Raw genomic sequence first — 20,986 nt, forward strand, 5'->3', positions numbered from 1 at the left:
TCCATGGAAACTATTTCTAGGATCACATCTGCTGTTTTAGCAGTCATGCCTCTATACGTGGTTCATCCTTAGCTTGTGGACACTTAAAACCCCTGGATCTTTTTTACAAAGGCTACACCTAAAGCAGGAGTCCCTGGGTGGCTCCAATGGTTACGCACTGGACTACTAACCAAGGGGGTGTTAGTTCAAACTCACCCAGAGGTACCTCGGAAGACAGGCCTGGTGATCTTCATCCAGAAGGTCACCACCACCTTGAAAATCCTGTGAAGAAGTTCTACTCTGCACACATGACGTGGCCATGAGTCAGAATCGACTCATGAGCTACTAACAACAACAGTCCCTAAACCAGGCCTCCATCACCATCAACAGAGTGTTTGCACTTAAGCAGAATTTTATACAGTTCATCACAGAGGTTTCACTGCAGTGTTTTCGGCCTGTTAAGATCACTCTGAATCTCCACTCTGTCATAAGTGGAATTTGCTTCCTCTCCCAGTTTTAAATCATCCCTAGATTGCTGGGGCGAGGGGGCTATCCAAGGCCACGCTATATGATTTTAATATATAATTTCTATTCGTGGCCAAATCACAAAAGAGAGGCAGTTTTTTGTTTTGTTTTGTTTTTTAATATCCAGAGCAAAGAACCCACTGGAGTGAGGAGGCCAAGAGCGGTAATGGAGGCTGTATTGTGCTAAAAGCAGAAAGTGGCTAAGAGCTTGGCCTTTCCGGTCAGAGGTAACACAATGTGTCCAGCTTCCCCATTTACTGTGATTCTGGCCATGTGACCTACCTCTCTTGGCCTCACTTACCTGTTTTGTGAAATGAAGGTAACGATAATGCCCACCTTATCACAATAAATAACGTTCACAGAGTCCTTTCTCTAGGACAGGCACTATGCCAAGAGCTTTGAGTGGATTCTCTCATTCGTCCTCACAACCTCCTTGTGAAGGAGATCTTATTCTCACTCTTTTGCAGACAAAGAAATTGAGGCTTAGAGAAGCAAGGAAGCTCTTCCCAAACCACACAATAGTTAAGCAATGCAGCTATAATGGAAACCATACTCTCAACATGGTAGGGTTGCTACACTAGAGAATAAGATGCTGTTGTACCACCTTGTCGATTCCAACTCATAGTGACCCCATGTGACAGAGTAGAAGTGCCTCATAGGGTTTTCTTGGCTGTAATCTTCACAAAACCGGATTACCAGGTCTTTCTGCTGCAAAGCTGCTGGGTAGGTTTGAACTGCCAGCCTTTTTGTTAGCAGCCAAGCACTTAACTCTTATGCCACCAGGGCTCCTTATAACATGTATAAAATAGCATAGGGCTAGCATGCATAATAACTATTGTTACTATTGTCTTTTTATTACTAATGTATAGTTTGGTCCATTCAGGGCCTCTCTCCCTCCTGCTGTTCACCTTTGACCACATGTTCACATCAAAAGCTAAGCATAGTGTGGCAAGTAGGACAAGCCCAGGCTTGGAGACAGGCAGTTATCAGCTGCATGGCCTTGGGGAAATCATTTAATGTCTTGGCCTCAGTTTCCTTATCTAAAACATGAAGTTAATAAGAGTACACCCGGGACTGGTGTGAATAGTAGGGATAAAAGTCTGTGTTTGTATAAAGGTGCCTAACATAATGGGCACTGGCTATATAATAATTATTAGTGTTATAAAAACAGGTACTTGGGAGATTTGTTCATCGTCTTAGCACGGTGCTTAAGGTCAAACTAGAGTCTCGAATTTTCGGTGGATTTCAATAACTAACCCAGGGTGGGCTTTCTGCTTTCTACCCACTTCTTCTCCTCTACTCCTCACCCCAACACATGCACGCATGCACGCATGCACGGATACACATGTTGCCACCCATTATCAGAGAGCCTTCTCAGAGCTTTTCATCAGAGTGGAATAAGCTTGAAATCCTATTTGCTACCTTGTGTGACCTGCGACAAGTCGGTGGGACTCTACAAAACCTACCTCACTAGGAAGGTTGTAAAAATCAAATGAGAAAACACATGCAGAGTGTGACTTAAAAATTACAATTATAATTATGTCTCCCCCCACCCCCATGCATAAATACAGCATCCGTAAAAACACATACGTTGGGTGTTTGGTTAAGTGACACAGCCTGACATTTTTTGAACTAATACTTATCACTCGCCATGATCTAACTGAAATCTGGGCTTAATGATTAATGATCGAATCTTGTCAGAGAGCTCCAAATTACACACCATTTTCCTCTTTGTTGCCCCCAACAGGCACTGGCACCCAAACTGAGTCTAATGTTGTTTTGTTTTGGGGCCACGTTCTCCATCGGGATCTGCCATGATGGAGTCAGTCCTGGCAGTTCCACGTGTTACCAATCACTGATCATTGAATTGATTCTGGAGGCTGAGAAGCACCCCGTAAAGAGGACATCAGCAGGTTCTGTCACCCCACAGCAGGGAAGGCAGACGAGTATATTAGCCAGATTGCTAGAATTGGATAAACAAACTATCAGTGCTCAGATTGCAAACTATCAGTGCTCAGATTCAACGGCTAAAGCACAGCAAGAGGGACCTTCTGAAATAGCCCTCAGTGGTACTAGGTTTATTTAAAAATTCCTCCCAGAGACATCCTAATAATAACCCGGACAGTGGTTTCTGTAAAAGCCGGATTAGATTGCCCTGCCCTGCCTTTTAGAAGTTTCCACAACAGATGGGGGAACACAGCTTTAGAAGAAAGCCTGGCTCACATCCGTCCGCATGCGTTATTGGCCCTCTTCTCTGAAATGCTATATGTTATCTTGAGCCTGTTTGTTTTTATCTGTCAGAGTGGTTTATTGTTGGGGAAATGTGGTGTCAGCTGTCTCTTCCCCACCATCACGGCTGCTTCATTAAAGTTAATAGTGTTTGACTTGCAGAGATCTCTTACCAAGGTAACCCAAGAAAGCCCCTGCTGGCTGTTATTTTTCCGGCAGTAAAGGTACCAAATGGATGTAATAACTGCATTCATCTTTTAGGAAGAAGGAAAATATATATATATATATATATATATATATATATATAAAAATATTGCGTGACTCTGTCTAGTAGGTGCTCAATAAATGCACCTTGAATTCATGAGGTTAAATCTACCTTGAATCAGCCATTCAAGGCTCTGTGCCCTCTGGCTTGTCACTTCCTCAATGAGAACTTCATTTTACTTATCTCAGGAATAAGGGGGATCCATAAGAGGAATTCTTTTTTTTTTTTAAATCGGGGAACCCTTTGAACAATAGAAAGCTTACAATAAAGCCTGCAGATAAAAGGGAAGTTCTTTCAGGCTAAGGTAAGGGAGGAAGGTGAGAAGTACCTTCTCCTCAGCTTCTCTACCTTCCTCCGTACCTGTCAAAACTTAAACCCCACCCCTATCCCATCCTCGCTTGACTTCCTGGAATATAATTTGCAGTCTCCTAGTTTTTTGGGTTTTTTTTTAGCCTAGAAGGAATGATCTCTGACGTCTTTTTTTTTCTCCTCAGGGTCTGTGATGATTCTACAGTTCTGTGACTAAGAAACCTGGAGCCAAACCACATAAGGACCTGTTTCTAATTAGTGTAACAGCTTTACGGAAGAGTCTGCTCAATGCAATACAAACATGAAACAGTTTGCATTTCGATTTTTGGCTTTTTTTTTTTTTCCCGGTTTGTTTGTTTTCTAATTAGTGCTTTCAGCTCTGTGCTGTCCAAGCCCCTTGTCCTCACAGCACTAGTGGATTGCAGACAAATCCCATCACCTCCAAGTCACTGTCACTTATTCCTAGTTGCTGTGTCGTTGTTAGCTGCTGTGAGTTGATTCCGATTCTCAGTGACCCCATGTGTTACAGAGTAGAAGTGCTTCAGGGGGTTGTCTTGGCTGTAATCTTAACAGAAGCAGATCCCCAGGCCTTTTTTTTTCCTGCAGCACGAGTTTGTTCCGTTTAAAATGTCAATCTGGACCCAATTTAAATCTCCTCACCTCCTTCCCCTGCAGAGCGGGCTAGAGCTGGAAGTATGAGTCTCTGAAACGCATCCCCATCCAATGGACCACTCTCTTGGGTGGGAGACCAGCAAGGTTTGAACCCAATGGCCCTGCACCATGGTGTGGCCTGATAAACTCAGCAACCTTGCCACAGAAGCAGTGCACATACAGCCTGCCCTGCAGCCACCCCTTCTCCGCACCCTGCCATCTCTCTCCAGCTCTCTTCTCTGCTTACATGGGCCAAGAACAGATCTTCAAGCAACTGCCCAAACAGATGTTCCACAAGAGAACCACAAGTTTTTCCTTTTTGTAGGCAACCCCAAACTCTTGGAGTTCCTCCCCGCATTAATTTGTTGGAAGGAGTCACCTCCCTCATGGAAAGGGGGACAAAATCATTAACACTGTTCTCCCCAAAAGACTGCAATGAAGAGGACTCTCTCTATTCTCCTCGGTCATCTCCATAAAGGTCTGCAGGATGGGAGAGGAGGCTGGGCCAACGGCTGGAGGTGGGAGGACCAAGAAGGCTGCCAGGAGTAGGCTCTGGGGATTGGGGTGGAGACAAAAACTGTCACTGGCTTTCTTTACAATGTTGCAATTGCCCTCGTGGCCACAGTGGTCAAATCCAATATCGTAGGAAAAGTCCCATCAAACATCCCATATATTTGTAATACTAGGATATCTATCAGGCTATATTTGGATTTATACATGGGGCACAGACTGGCATGGACACTGCCACAGTGCACCTGTGTAACACTGGAAGGGGTCCCAAACCACAAGCTAGGTTTTTTCTTTTGGCCCAAGTCTCTGAGACAGAAAATAAAACTAGAGTTAAGAGAACTATTTGTTCATCACTCATTCTGTGCTGTCTGTGGAGCCTCTCCTTACCATGTGCTCAGCTCTTGAGCAAGATAATGGCAAATAAAGCATGGTCCCTCCAGCTATTATTGTTCACAATTGCAGAAATATTTCCTTTTGGATAATGCTTTTGCACTACTTTACAAGAAGCTCTCATATACTATAGTGCACTGCTCTTTGTCGCCGTCAAAGTCAGCGCTGACTCATTGCGAACCTTATGTATAAAAGAACAAAACGTCGTCCGGTCCTGTGCCATCTTCATGATCACTAGTATGACTGAGTCCACTGTGCCAGCTATTGTTTCAATCCATGTTGTCATGGATTGAACTGTGTTCCCCTAAAATATCTGTCAACTTGGCAAGTCGTGATTCCCTTGTACAATTGCATGACTGTCCACCATTTTATCTCCTGATGTGATTTCCCTGTGTGTTGTAAATCCTATCACTACGAGGTAATAAGATGGATTAGCAGCAATTGTACTGATGAGGTCTATAAGATTAGGTAGTGTCTTATGCCAATCTCTTTTGAGATATAAAGGAGAAAAGTGAGCAAAGAGACATGGGGACCTCTTACCACCAAGAAAGCAGCACCGGGAGCAGAGCGTGTTCTCTGGACCTGAGATTCCTGCACTGAGATGCTCCCAAACCAAGGGAAGACTGATGATGAGGACCTTCCTCCAGAGCCAACAGAGAAAGAAAGCCTTCCCCTGGAGCCAGTGCCCTCAATTCAGACTTCTAGCCTATTGGCCTGTGAGTGAATAAACTGTTAAAGCCATCCACTTGTATTTCTGTTATAGCAACACTTGATGACTAAGACACATCTCATTGTTTCCCTTGTTTTTGTTGATTCTCTACTTTGCCAAACATAACGTCCTTTTCTAGGAATTGGTCTTCTTTGATGACGTGTCCAAAGTAATCGAGTCAAAGTCTCACCATTCTCCCTTCTAAGGAAATTCCGTCTGTATTTCTTCTAGGACTAATCTGTTTATTCTTTTGGCAGTCCATGGTGTATATTCAACATTCTTCACCAATACCACGGTTTAAATGTATCAATTCTTCTGTCTTCCTTTTTCTTTTTTCTGTCAGTTTGTCTTACTGCAGTGGCTTGGGTGTTGCTGTGATGCTGGAAGCTATATCACTGGTATTTCAAATACCAGTAGCATTACCCATGGTGAATAGGTTTCAGTGGAACTTTCAGACTAAGATAGACTAGGAAGAAAGGCCTGGTGACCTGTTTCTGAAAATTAGCCAATAAAAACCCTTGCGATCACAACAGAAGAGCTTATTAGATCTTCACGATAACCTCATAAATTAAGGTAGTTATGAACACTTTCACAACTGAGAAAATGGATGCATTGCAAGATTAAGTGACTTGCCTAGTCCCACTGGAATTAAAATTTAAATCATCTTACTTCTGGTCCCAGGCTCTTTCTGTTCGACCAAACTGTAACCACATGTATCCTGTGATTTTGCTCCCGCTTATATTATAATGACTGTCCATCCCAGATTTTCAAGGATCCTTAAAATTTCAAATATTTTATTCCCTTGTCAGACCACCTATACTAGTTTTGGGAAAATATGGTCACTTGTACTAATTTAAGGATTGGAAAACGTTAACTACCATGGGTTGCTTTTATTAATTCAAAATGGACCAAAATCAGATTCAGACTTCATAGTATTAAGACTATGCAAGGGTCTCAATTTTTCAATCAAATCACCCTTTGGTGTAGAAAATTATTTCACTACACACATTATTTAAGCCATTCTGAAAACTACCCTGACGTTATTTTTATTAATCTTTTTCCTGTTTCAAATTCTTCCATCAGGGATTTCTCTCAGGCTTCTGAAGGGTCCCATATGCACACTTCTACTTCAGAAATGTGGTCTTCTTTGGTTCATTGGAATTTGTCAGAATATCTGGCACTGAAACATATTGGCTTCAATTAAAAGGCTATGATTTTTGTGAATTCCCATTAAGCTAGTGAGAGAAATGTACGTTAAAAAAAATACAGTTAACACATCAAGATACAGTTGGCCTGAAAAATGGTTCATGTTTTAAAAACTACTTAAGCCGATGAAACTAAGCTGCCTGTAATAAAAATCTGCTCATTTTTACTAAAAACCTTCACTTCTAAATAGAGGGGTTAGTATCGTACATATGTGCCCAATTAGCCATAAAAACTCAACTAGACATGAACCATGCAATCTGCCTGTTGATGTTAAAACACAGATCCTATTAACAAGAATGTGATTGAAATGGTTAAAAAATGGTAAATTACATAACTGTAATCTGATAGGACTTGAAACATGACACTGCTGTCTATGCTGACGGCAAATCAGTTTTGAATTATGATTCCAGCGAAGTTTGAAATAGCTCAAGCGTGTTAATTAGTGATCCACAAACTTACAAACTCTATCATATTATATTATATATGATACTCGGTCACACCTCTTTGCCCATGAGCAACAGCATGTTCTCTGGCATTTGGAGAAAAAAGCCACTTGAATGTTCTTGAATTCTAAGCCCTGGATATCCTAGAAACACCTAACTTAACTTTCCCAATTGAATTTACTTATCGGTGTGTTATAACTCAAGACAATTTCTCAAAGAACAATGTTTTACAGAAGCCCAATGAAGTGCAGAGAAGTTCACTAGTTACTAGGGAAATGTACCAGGAGAGATCAATATAATAGGATCATTTCTCTCCACATCAGAGGCCCTCAAACTAAGCAGGAAATGCCCACCTACCCTTGGTGAAGCTGGTGATATCAAAGAACTGGGAGGAAAGTATCTGAATCATTTACTACTAGGTTTATAAGAGATGGAATCCCTGGGTGGTCCAAACCTTAATGTACTCAGCTGCCAGCCAAAAGGTTGAAGGTTCAAGTCCACCCAGCAGTGCCTCAAAAGAAAGGCCTGGCAACCTACTTCCAAAAATCAGCCACTGAAAACCCTATGGAGCACAGCTCTACTCTGACACACATGGGGTCACCATAAGTTGGAACCAACTCCACGGCAACTGGTAATGGGTAGCTGGTGTCCTTAATTATTTTCTCAGCGGAGAGGAAAAGAAATCAGCATGCAAACATAGAGAATCCATCTTTTTAGTCCAAACAGAACAAGCCCCTTGGGTGTGCAGACTTCCAAAGTTCACCAAATGGTATTGTGGCTTTAATAAAGAGATCCTGTCCTTGCTGGCTTTCTACTCAAACTCAGATTCATTCCTTTCCCTCCATTTTCTGCTGCACCTTTTCAGAGCTGTATTGTATCTTGCCTGGACAATTGCAGTAGCCTCCTAACCGGTCCCTCCACCCTGAGTCACTCATCTGTTACACTGCTGAAAGGTTAATCTTCCAGAAGTCCAGCTCTGATCAAATTACTCCCCCGATCAAAATGCTTGAATCACTGGCTCTTATTGCCTGTCAACAGCAGTAAGGTCACACTCCTTAGCCTGGGAGTTAAGGCCCTAGCCTAACTTCCTAATGCCAGTTCCACTTTGCTCCAAGGAATCTGCAAGGCCAGTTCCTCTCTCTACAGACACCCAAGACTCTGCTCCTGCAGCTCCTCTGCCTGGAATATGATCCCCTCCCTCCCATCTCCTCATCACCTCTCCAAGTCTGAATTTTACCCACAGTTAAAGGTCTAAAAACCTGTTGCCATTGATTCCGACTTACAGCGACCCTAAAGATCCTAAAGAACAGCGTAGAACTGCCCCATAGGGTTTTCAAGGAGCGCCCAGTGGATTCGAACTTTTAGTTAGCAGCCGTAGTTCTTAACCACTACGCCACCAGGGTTTTCAGTTAAAGGTCTAGACAAGAGAAATAGCACCTCTTCTATGAAAAGTCAGGAGCCTGAGCGGTGCAACTGTTAAGCTCTCAGCTGCTTACTGAGAGCAGCAGGAGAAAAGCCTGGTTACCTGCTTCTGTAAAGATTACAGCCAAGAAAACCCTATGGGGCAGCTCCACTCTGCCACATGGGGTTACTATGACTCAATGGGAGCCAAAAGCAATGAAAAGTGTAAAGAACACTACAAGGAGCCAGTTCCTGGTTCATGATAAACCAAACCCACTGCCGTCGAGCCGATTCTGACTCATAGCGACCCTACAGGACAGCATGGAGCTACCCCATACAGTTTCCAAGGAGCGCCTGGTGGATTTGAACTACTGACTTCTTGGTTAGCAGCCATAGCACTTAACCACTACGCTACCAGGGCTTCCGGTCATGATAAGCACTCGATAAATGTTATCTGCTGTCATTGTTGTTGCTGTAGCTGTTGTGGTTGTGCCATAAAATCTTTAATCTTCACAGATGGACTAACCTCTTCCTCCTAGAGAATTTTAACTGTAGCTCTCTTATGATACATAATTATTTTATACTTCCGTTCATAGCTATTTAATTATGTGTCTAAATTCTCCTGATAGAGTGTGAACCTCTTGAAAGTATCTTATTTAATTCACTTTTGTATCCCCCACACAAGGCCTTACACGAATACATTTGAACAAAAATGTTAAATAATGCATCAAGCCACAAGGGGGCACGGTTGAGCTACTCTACTGGTGGAATCAGCCTACAAAATTAGTAAAGGTTTTAGACTTGAGAGGCTTTTCTCCTTGGAAAGTGTATCAGCAAATCTGCTTAAAGCAAATATATATGCCTTATACATCTATGCATGTTGATATGGAAAGATGGCTGTAATATAGTAATTTCCCCACCCCAAATGGTTTGTATTTATTTAGTAACTTTTTTTGACTTTACTGTGCTTTAGGTAAAAGTTTACAGCACAAATTAATTTTTCACTAAAAAGTTTTATCCACAAATCGTTTTATGATTATTAGTTGCAATCCTTGAAATGTGTCAGCACTCTCCCCATTTCCCTTTCCATCCTGGGTTCTCAGTGTCCATTTGTCCAGTTTTCCTGTCCCTTCCTGCCTTCTCATCTTTGCTTTTGGCCAGGTATTGCCCATTTGGTGTCGTATACTTGACTGAACTAGGGAGCAGGTTCCTCACATGTGTTATTGTTTGCTCTATAGGCCTGTGTAATCTTTGGCTGAAATTTGGACTTTGGGAGTGGCTTCAGTTCTGAGTTAGCAGGGTCTTTGGGGCCATAGTTTCGTGGGTTCCTCCAGTCTCTCTCAGACCAGTTAGTCTGGTCTCTTTTTTGCGAATGGGAATTTTGTTCTATATTTTTCTCCTGCTCTGTCTGGGACCCTCTATTGTTTTGTCTTTTTTTTTTTAATTGTAATTTAGATGAAGTTTTACAGAACAAACTTGTTTCTCATTAAACAGTATACTTACTGTTTTATGACACTGGCTAACAACCTCCTGACATGTCAACACTCTCCCTTCTCAACCTTGGGTTCCCTATTACCAACTTGCCTGTCCCCTGCTGCCTTCTAGTCCTTGCCCCTGGGCTGGTGTGCCCCTGTAGTCTTGTTTTATATCCAATCTCTGACTCAAGGATGAACCTCAGGAGTGACTTTATTACTAAGCTGAAAGGGTGTCCAGGGGCCATACTCTCAGGGTTTCTCCAGTCTCTGTTAGGCCAGCAAGTCTGGCCTTCCTTTTTTAGTTAGAACTTTGTTCTACATTTTTCTCCAGCTCTGTCCAGGACCCTCTATTGTGATCCCTCTCACAGCAGTTGGTGATAGTAGGTGGGCACCATCTAGTTCTTCTGGGCTCAGGCTGGTGGAGGCTGTGGTTCATGTAGTCCTTTAGTCCTCCGAACTAATACTTTCCTTGCGTGTTTGGTTTTCTTCATTCTCCTTTGCTCTGAACGTGCTGGGACCAATACATGTAACTTAGATGGCCACTTGCAAGCTTTTAAGACCCCAGATGCTACTCACCAAAGTAGGATGTAGAACATTTTCTTTAAGAACTATGTTATGCCAATTGACCTAGATGTCCCCTGAGACCATGGTCCCCAGCCCTCGACCCTAGTGACTTGGTCCCTCAAGGTGTTTGGATGTGTCTAGGAAGCTTCTATGACTTTGCCTTGGTCAAGTTGTGCTAACTTCCCCTATATTGTGTGTTGTTTTCCCATTACCAAAATTAACGCTTGTCTACTACCTAGGTAGTGATTTTCCTTCCCCACCCGTCCGCTCCCTCATAACCATCAAAGACTGTTTTTTTCTGTGTGTAAACCTTTCCTTCGGTTTTTGTAATAGTGATCCCATACAATATTTGTCCTTTTGTGATTGACTTATATCACTCAGCACAATGTCCTCCAGATTCATCCATGTTATGTTTCGCAGATTATCTTTATCATTGCATAGTATTCCATTGTGTGTATGTACCATAGTTTGTTTATCCCTTCATCTGCTGATGGGCACTTAGGTTGTTTCCATCTTTTTGCTATTGTGAAAAATGCTACAGTGAATGTGGGTGTGCATATGTCTATTCATGTGACAGCTTTAATATCGTGGATTTTAAAACAGAATTGATATGATCCAATTTTTGCAAAACATCTATTCTGAAAAACACACAGAAAAAAATTTGGAAAAATAGTTACCAAAATATTAGCAGCTGTTATCTCTGGAGTGGGGGGAGGGGGAGAAAACCCTAGGGGAGTTTTTACTTTCCACTTTTTACTTTTCTGGATTTTTTAGAAGCAGTACATATTAATTTTATAATCAGAAAAATAAAGCTATTTGCAAAGTTATTGCAAAACTTTCTGGTTTATCCCTCTTGTCATCTCTTCTCCATTCCCATGCTTGACATACTTAGAATACACAACTTTGGCTATTTTCTGATGAATTAAAGCACGGATTCCCAAACTTTCTTGATACACAGTGACTTAGGGCCTCAGTAATTTTTTACGGCATCCTTCGAACAAAACAGTTCCATTTATTAAGTCGTTAGGGCCAAACAACTTAATAACTATTTATGTCCTAACAACCAGTAGTTGTTCAAGAAGATAATACACATAACTGAAAAAAAAAATAGTATTTTTATATCATTCTTAAATAACCACAATTACTTGCTAATGGAATATATGTACCAGTTGAGCACTGGACAACTTCTTAAGCTTTGGAATCAGATTGGACACCACTATCCTTATTTCCTATCCCACACTGAGTTTCATGAGGTACCTACTTTTTTTTTTTCCTACTTTTTATCGGAGCAACCACTGAAAACCCAGCTCCACGAAGAGATGACATCATCGAAAGGAATGCAATCAATCTTATGTTGAAACTATGAACTACCTCGAGCTAGTAATTTGTGGGTGTCTTAGTTACCTAGCACTGGCCTAACAAAAATACACCACAACTGGGTGGTTTTAGAGAACAGGAATTTATTTTCTCACTGTTCTGGAGATGACAAGTCCAAATCACAGCCTCAGCCTTGTTGATTCCTTTTGTGGGCCTCTCTCCCAGTTTCTGCCAGTAATCCTTGGTGCTCCTTTGTTTGTAGAATTGTCCTCACATGGCAGCTGTCTCCCCTCTGTGTGTGTCTCTGTGTCTATTCTCCCTTTTTTATAAAACACCACTGGAAGTGATTAGGTTTAGAGCCCACCCTACTCTTGGATAACATCGTTAACATAAAAGAAAACCCCTATTTCCAAACACAGTCATATTTACAAGTACAGGGGTTAGGACTTCCACATTTCTTTTGGGGGAGCACAATTCAATTCATAACAGGGGGTGCCCCACAGATGACTAGTATTGCTCAAGATTTTAAAATATCCCGTGGTACCCTTGTGAGTCTGAAGCTGCCACCAAGGCTTCTCCCCGCTTGCCACAGTTTCTTCCCCCTCCCCCCCCGCGTCACAGCCCGACCTTGCCGTGGGGGCCCTAACCACAGTTTGAATTTGGCGCCGAAATCCCATGCATGTGCAAACCAGAATCTTGGTGCATGTGCAGGACCTGAAGAGCCAGTGGCCCCAAACTTGACCCCAGACCTGAACTTCCCTAGAGAAGAAGATGTTCTCTGGCACACAGCTGCACCTGAAGCCATTTGCAAAGCAAAAGTTCCCTTCCTTTGCAAATGACTCATCACCTGGATCCCCAACTATGGACATGGGAGGGACCGGGGTGTCATATTTTGGGCACCAATCCCACCCCCTGGGGACTGGAAGGCACAAAAGCTCCAAGTTCCCCTGGGGCTGGGAGCCTGGGTGGTCCTTCAGCTGCTAGGCCCCACGTTGCTCCTTGCCTGTGCAAACAATAAATTTCCACTTCCTGTTTCTCTTGCAACTGATGATGTAGCATCAGTCTTATTTCAATCAGCTAATAGGACAGACAAGACAAAAACCCTTGTTCAGTTACAAGTTTACTGCAGCATCCTAGGGTGCCTCAGCGTACACTTTGGGAACTGATGGATTCCAACAGTAAAGTTGGTTCCCTATGAAGGTGGCAAAAGAAAAAAAAGTATTGAACGTCTGCTTCCCAAACAGCCTTGAAATGATTCCACACCTAATAGCTCAATCAAAATTATTTTGTTTTCTTCCGGAAAGGAGAAAAGTAGTGAAGGGGGGGCATGGGAAGTTGGCTGAGCTGGGACTCTGGTGGGTTCCACCTCTCCCTCATTCCACCAAAACTCTATCCTAATCCCTTCTTCTAACTTAAAACTAAGAATCAACAGTAGCCCCTAAAGTAGCATGTACCTGGGAAACACCGAAATTCCTTCTCCGTGGGGTCTGGGCCTACATATCTAATAACCCTACTGGCTTTTCAACCCCTCTACCAAATGCCAGAGGCCTCACAAAAGACCTGGGAAGCAGAGCGGCCCCAGCATTGAGCTACTAACCACCACCATCACCCCATTCACTTGCCAACATAAAAGAGATTCTTTTTCCTGCGAGGAAACACTGGTTATTGTCCATGGCTAAGACTCACAGTCAAGTACAGAACTGCTGCTGAGTTCCCTTTTAAATTGGGATTAAAACACCATTTTTTTCTCTAAAGCTTGATGGGCCCAATTTCCCATCTCGATTTAGTGGAATGGTTTGCAATCTTCTATTATCAACTCAAACAAACCCAAAAGGCCTCTCCACCTGCTATAGAAGCAAGCTGCAGGCAGGGACTACTTAAAGAACTTAAGACCACTGTGTGGGGAGGGGGGCAATTAGCAGAAGAGCCTGTGATTTAACTGGAATATGTCCTCAAATGTCCCTTGGAGCACTCGCCTGGATACAGTGGACCCAGGGATAAATGAGTTTGGATGATCTATTGTTAAATATCATAAATGATGCTTCAAAATTCAAGCACTCTGTTCTACAGGAAACGACACCTAAACAAGAGCAGAAGTGGAGATCCAATAATAGAACTGGTCCTCCCCCTCCTCGAGGCCCTCAGAAGGAAGAGGGCAGTATTTCTAAGAAATTTCCAGCAATTTCCCAACCGTTCAGGCATGAGTGTGAAAATCTCACTCGTCTTCCTTTCGAAGTTGATACGGCACCTTCCATGTGCTATAAATCCAAGACATAAGGAAATAGGGCCTAATACTGCAGCTTGAAGAGACAGGCAAATGCAACTGCCCCAGGTCCCAGAGCCCAGTGTCCTGGGACACTGGGCCTTATTGTAAGATGTTTCCCTGCTATGCTATAGGACCAATGTTGTTAAAGATGACAGCCTGAGAGTCCAAGACATTTGACTTTCTCCTTACTGGTGGGCTTGGTCTGTTGATATATTTCCCCAAACTCTGTTCTGAGAAATAATTGGGGAGGGGGGAAGAGGGGTTTCTGAGGTTAACCTGGAAAATACTCAATGTTGCTTGCTCTCTAAAGGCCTGAGAAGTCCTGCAGTATGGAAATTTGAATTCCAACTTTCTCAGCTCCACACCCACTGGCCATTTTTCATACGCCTAGTCCCTCCTGCTCCTGACTCCTCTGTTTTGTCAGTGACTCTCAATCTCAAAACCTTAAAGCCTTTTTCATCTCTCCTTTTGTTAACACATTCAAAGTATAAATTTAGCTCTACCTGTTCCATCAACCTCCTTTTTTCTATCTCCCCTGCCATCATGCTAGCGTAAGCCCCAGACTATCCCAATGGCCTCCTCATTTGGTCTCCATATTTCTTAGCTCTCTACTCTCTAGTAATACAATAACGACCATCAAAAGAATGCTCCTACAGCACAGCACTGAGCATGCCACAGCTATGCTTAGTAACGTTTAGAGGCTCTCCACTGCCTACTGGATAAGGAAGGCCAGACCCCTTGGTCTGGCATGAGAGATTCTTTGCAGTTCTCACTCCAACTTGTCCTTCCAGCCTCATCCCCCACCACAAGGAACCTAACACTCTAGACAAACTCAACTATTTCCCATTCCCCAAAAAGCCTCAAGGTTTCCTACCACCACACATTTGCTCATCCTCAATCATGTTTGAAGCCTTCTCTTTTCCCCTTGTCTTTACCCAGCTTCCAAGTCCAGCTCAAATGCTGAATCTTAGTGAAGTAATTGATCTTTTCTTTGAATTCCCCAAAAATCTCATATTTATTAATACAATCAGCTTTAATTAGTGCTACAAGTTTCAAGGAGCCCTGGTGGCACAATGGTCAAGAGCTCAGCTGCTAACCAACAAGTCAACAGTTCAAATTCACCACCTGCTCTTTGGAAACCCTATGGTGCAGTTCTACTCTGACCTATAGGGTCACTGTGAGTAGGACTCAACTTGACAGCAACGGGTTTGGGTTTTTTCTTTTTTTGGTATGAGTTTCAAGAGTCCAGCTTCTCATATTATTTGTTGGACTATATGAAGAAGAATGGGGCATCAGGATTGGAGGGAGACTCATTAACAACCTGCGTTACGCAGATGACACAATCTTCCTTGCTGAAAGCGAAGAGGACTTGAAGCACATACTGATGAAGATCAAAGACCACAGCCTTCAGTATGGATTACACCTTAACATAAAGAAAACAAAAATCCTCACAACCGGACCAACGAGCAACGTCATGATAAACGGAGAAAAGACTGAAGTTGTCAAGGATTTCATTTTACTTGGATCCACAATCAATAGGCGTGGAAGCAGCAGTCAAGAAATCAAAAGATGCATTGCATTGGGTAAATCTGCTGCAAAGGATCTCTTTAAAGTGTTGAAGAGCAAAGATGTTACCCTGAAGACTAAGGTGCGCCAGTCCATGGTATTTTCAATCACATCATATGCGTGTGAAAGCTGGACAATGAATAAGGAAGACCAAAGAAGAATTGACGCCTTTGAATTGTGGTGTTGGCGAAGAATATTGAATATACCATGGACTGCCAAAAGAACGAACAAATCTGTCTTAGATGTACAGCCAGTATGCTCCTTAGAGGCAAGGATGGCGAGACTGCGTCTTACACACTTTGGACATGTTGTCAGGAGGGATCAGTCCCTGGAGAAGGACATCATGCTTGGCAGAGTACAGGGTCAGCGGAAAAGAGGAAGACCCTCAACAAGATGGATTGACACAGTGGCTGCAACAATGAGCTCAAGCACAACAAGGATTGTAAGGATGGCGCAGGACGGGGCAGTGTTTCGTTCTGTTGTGCATAGGGTCACTATGAGTCGGAATCGACTCGACGGCACCTAACAACAACAACATGAGTTTCAATACAGTCAGCTACGTATTAGTGTTACACATTGAAGGACTACAAACAGCCTTGGATATCAAACTCTCTCATTCATCCCTCTGTTTTTCCAAAGTGCCTAATGCAGTGCTTTATGCATAAGAAGCACTTAATAGATACTTGTTGAATTACTGAATAACATGTAGCCCTGCTTCATACCCCCATGAAATTTCTAAATCTCATTTATATTCTTAAGCCAGTGATATTCGATTTTTCCTTTTCATCCTTTCTTATATCCCACTTTTTTCTAATGAAGCGTAATACATAAAACAGATGACAACACATATAAGCAGTACCTCATTTTATACATAATTATTCTAAATTAAAATTTATCACATTTACTATTAAGTGAATTATCGGCAATAACAAGCTGTTTTGACGAATATAAAATTGGAAGCAGAGAGTCAAGGTGGCACTTTGCAGTCAGCCGTTTCTGTATCCAGCTTATTTTTGTATTTTGACTGGATTCCTCAACATTAAGAAAATCCTAATTTGCACAGATAAATCACACAATTGAACATTCACAGGCCTGGATGTCATTTTTTTTTAAGCTCAGGTCCAACCTTTTATATAGTGACGCCTAGGAAATGCCACGCAGAGCAGTTAAGAGCACCAGCTCTGATACAAATCCTGCTTCTGCTACTTAGTAGCACAGACCTTCCACAAGTCACTCAATCTGTTTCCTCAACTGTACACTGGAAATAATAATGGTCCCTCCTTGGTGAGGTTGTACAAGAACAAGATAGGTGGCACGGTCATCGGTGTGTTAAAATACAGTATATGACACATGGGAATGTGCAATTTCAATGTTTTTATCATTATTCAGCAGATATGAAAACATAAAATATATATAAAGAATAGCCATATAATAAAACCCAAATACCCGCCCAGTTTAAAAAAGAAAAAGTGACCATTACTCCACTGTACCCCTCCCTGATCCTATCCCTGACTCTCCCCCTGAGGTAACTGTTCAGTTTTCCTTATTTTATTTCTATTTAACACCATCTTGCTTACTATGTGCCAGACCCTGTTCTAAACTCTTTACAAACATCAGCACACTTAATCCTCTGAGCAACCCCATGATGTACATACTCTTACTGTCTGTATCTTACAGATAAGAAGTTTGAGACAGAGAGTTGTAATATTACATTTGTGGACACAGAGCTTCTAAGTGGATGGGCCAGTATTTGAACCCATGCAGTTAACCTCTAGCATCTATGTTCTATCAAGTCAAGTATTTTGTGGAACCCATGACACATCCAGGCTTGAAATACAGCTTGAAGGGCACTCTCACGCACCATGCTTGAACAAACACTTATAGAAGAATGTCTCTGTGCCTGGCACTTTGCTGGGCACTGAAGAGCTTAAGGAAAAGTGTCCTCCTTGCTTGCAACTAAGTTTCCAGGAGGTCAGGTTTCCTCTTAACTGCTGTTCTCTTTGTACTTGCCCCACTCTACAGGCCAGAGAAGAGCCTGTAAGACCCTGGGAGCCCTGCATGGCCTTGAGGTACAGACATCCAGCCCCTAAGTAGGCCCAGACACTCCACCTTGCTGCTGCCCAGGGTGGTTCTCAACAATAGTCAATCCCCAAGGAAACGGGAAATTCCAAACTGTTCTGCCCCCAGCCCCAGCCTCTATCTCATCAAGGCTTCCTCAGAGACATGAACCACACAGGAATCCACAAGAATCCGTGGCTTTTGCCAGCAAGCAGGCCAGTCAGCAGCCTCGTGGCCCATCCCACAAGAAAAGGCCTGGACTTCAGCAGCACGTCACTCCCCTAATTATTCCCAGTGCCTGGCGTCCAACATAAACACAGCATCTTTCACGAGCCACCCCCACAGGGAACCTTGGAACTTCACACACACAGCCAAGCACTGGGAAGTGCTAAAGGGTGAGCGGGTTTGTGTGGCCAGCAGTCCCCAAGCCTCTGGGGGAGTCTCAGTCGCTCTGCAGTCCAAAACCTGGACTCAGAAAAGCTGTCTGAGGCCTCACTGCCTCCAGGGCATACCTCCTGGGGCTGGTCTGGGACACAGCAGCTACACTGCACCCGAGCCACTGAGGGGTAGGGATGGGGGACAGGAGGCTAAAGATGTTTTCTTGAGAGTCACATTCTCTTAGTAAACACTCCTGTGGCTACACTGTGTGCTACAAACTTTTTTTTAGTACTTACTAAGTACGTGATCCTGGTAGGGCCTGGAGAATGGCAAGAGTGATACATGTTTCTAGGCTACAACAAGCCAAACAGCATGATTCCTGCCCTCATGTCATAATCAACAGGTTATAAATAAATGAGTTCAGGTCATGATAAGTGCTATGAAGAAAAAAACAAAACAGCTTCCTGGTATGGAGGTGGGCACTACAGTGGACACAGAGTAGTCAGGGAACTGGATAGTTGACCTGAGAGCTAGCCATGTGAAAGCAAGGTTAGAGCATTCCGGGCAGAGGGAAGAGAAGTGCAAACTCTGAATCCTCTGATTAATTGCTAACTAAGGGTGTAAGAGAAGCCCTGGTGGTGCAGTGGTTAAAGCACTTGGCTGCTAACGGAAAGGTCAATGGTGGGAACGGACCAGCTGCACCAAGGAAGAAGAATATGGCAGTCTGCTTCTGTAAAGACTCCAGCCTTGGAAATTCTATGGAGCAGTTCCATTCTGTCCTATAGAGTCCCTATAGAGTCCCTATAGGGTCACTATAAATCGGAATAGACTCGACGGCAATAGGTTTTTTTTTTTGGGTTTGGGGCTTAAGGTATTTATTGAAACTTAGTTTTCTCAAAACCCTTAGCATTAGATACAGTAAGTTGTCTCCTTAAGTGAGTAAAGATCAAAGTGCTGTGTTGGAAAATTCTCTCTTTGGCTTTAAACAAATACACAAAAAGAGAATTGTGAATATATACTTACATATTACTTACATATCCATAAACTCAAAAGGGTCTTTTTAAAGTCTTTCACGTCCTTTAAACTTATTTAAGTTGAAAGCATGATACACCCTTAACTTCCGGGTCATGTATTGTGAGATTTTTTTTTTTTTCCAGAAAGGAGACTTCCCTCGTGTTGGGATGTAATTTGCCTTCTCTCCCTCCTCCCTTGTCCCAGAATGTGAAATAAGAATACCGTGTACCTCTATTTTGCAACTCTGTAAAAATATCTGTGCATGTGAATTCCGGAGATGGGAGTGTACGAAGCGGCAGTGGTTGTTCCTCTGTATTTCTTTTTTGTTATTAAAACAGGGGGGAAAGAATACATTGTGCACAGACGAGCAGTCCCCTTGTTCTCAATGTTAATAAACGTGTTTTTAAATGTTGTTTACATCCCTTTTCCAACATCTCTACATCCTCTCAAGACTACAATTCAAGTTGAAAGGTGCACCAAGTCTTTGCAAGCTCTTGTGCACTGCATCTGCGCCCGTACAGTTCTCGTGCACCCTTCTCTCTCTCTATGGGCAGAATTTCTTGGGGATTCTTCAGGCTCCAGGCCATATGTTTCCCTAGGCTCTTATTAAAACCAGGTGCGCGGGAGACGGGCCTTTTTGGATAGAAGCGCCTTAGTTTGACCCAAAGCTCCCCCTTCCGGTGTGTTTTCTAGAAGGGATTTGTGTGCTGAGCAAAAGAGAAAGCAGGCAGCTTCTCCCGGCCGGGCAAATGGGGTAAAACTGCAAAGACCCACACGTGGCCCCGGCTGTGCAACGACAAAGTGTACACGGGCAGCAAGTGAAGGACGGGGAGTAAGAGCTTGTGGCGAGTGACATTTCCGGCCCCCCACCACGAAGGAGAGGTTTCCCCGCGCATTTGAAGGCCCCTTTCGAACCGTAGCCCTTCCCAGGGCGGAAGAGAAGAGGAAACGGAAGGGAAGCCACGGGGAATCTAAATGTGAAGCCCCGGGGGTGGCGAGCGGCGGGCTTGGGCCGGCCAGGAGCCCCGACCTGCGCCCCGGGCGCACAGAGGACACGGCGTGCGCCCCGACTCTCCGGGCTTGCTCGGCGCGGGGTTCCGGACGTCCGGGGCCCGGTGCACTTACCCTCGGCAGCTGGCGTTGCTCGCGCCTCCAGGGACTCTGGGGCGGGCCCGGCGGGGCAGGTCGCGCGTGACGCGCTGTCCGGGCCCGGGAGAGCGACAGCCCGGTCTCCCCGTGCCCCGAGACTCAGCAACCGCCCCGCTCCGGGTTTCAGTTGGATTTTGCCGCTCGCAACCCTAGACCCAAGCACCGACGAGCGCGGGGGCAGCCCGGTTTGCTTCTGGCGGCCTGACGGGGCAGGACTGGCAGGGCAGTTGGGCCCCTCTGTGGCGAAGACGGCGCCTCATAGAGCTCTCAATAAAACTCTGAGAGAGCTGTGAGGGCTTCACCAGGCTTAACCTGAGCCACCAGCCAAGCCTCTAGGTTGGGTCGAAAATTTTAATATTTGTGTATTTAATCAGATTCAGAGTTACTCCAAGAAGACAGGCCTCAAAAGAGTTGTTAGGCCCCAAAAAGTCAGCTCAGTGAAGAACAGTCCAAAACAAAAACCAAACCTGTTGCAGGCCAGTGATCCTATAGGACGAGTAGAACTGCCCCATACGGTTTCCAGGGAGGGGCTGGTGGATTCAAACCCCCAAATCCTTAACTACTGTGCCACCCAGACCCAGT

At 43.8% G+C, this 20,986-nt stretch overlaps 1 protein-coding gene across 1 annotated transcript in view; it reads right to left on the minus strand.

Moving 5' to 3' along the window:
• The window catches only part of LOC126079669 (uncharacterized), a 202,421-nt gene extending 181,813 nt beyond the window's left edge, over positions 1-20,608 (minus strand). Inside the window, exon 1 of the mRNA XM_049890818.1 lies at positions 20,381-20,608. The gene's annotated coding sequence lies outside the window, so the exon portion shown is untranslated. The remainder of the gene's footprint in view (positions 1-20,380) is intronic.
• Positions 20,609-20,986: the final 378 nt, after the last annotated feature.

Source organism: Elephas maximus, chromosome 7, assembly GCF_024166365.1.
Source record: "Elephas maximus indicus isolate mEleMax1 chromosome 7, mEleMax1 primary haplotype, whole genome shotgun sequence".
NCBI classification, from domain to species: domain Eukaryota; kingdom Metazoa; phylum Chordata; class Mammalia; order Proboscidea; family Elephantidae; genus Elephas; species Elephas maximus.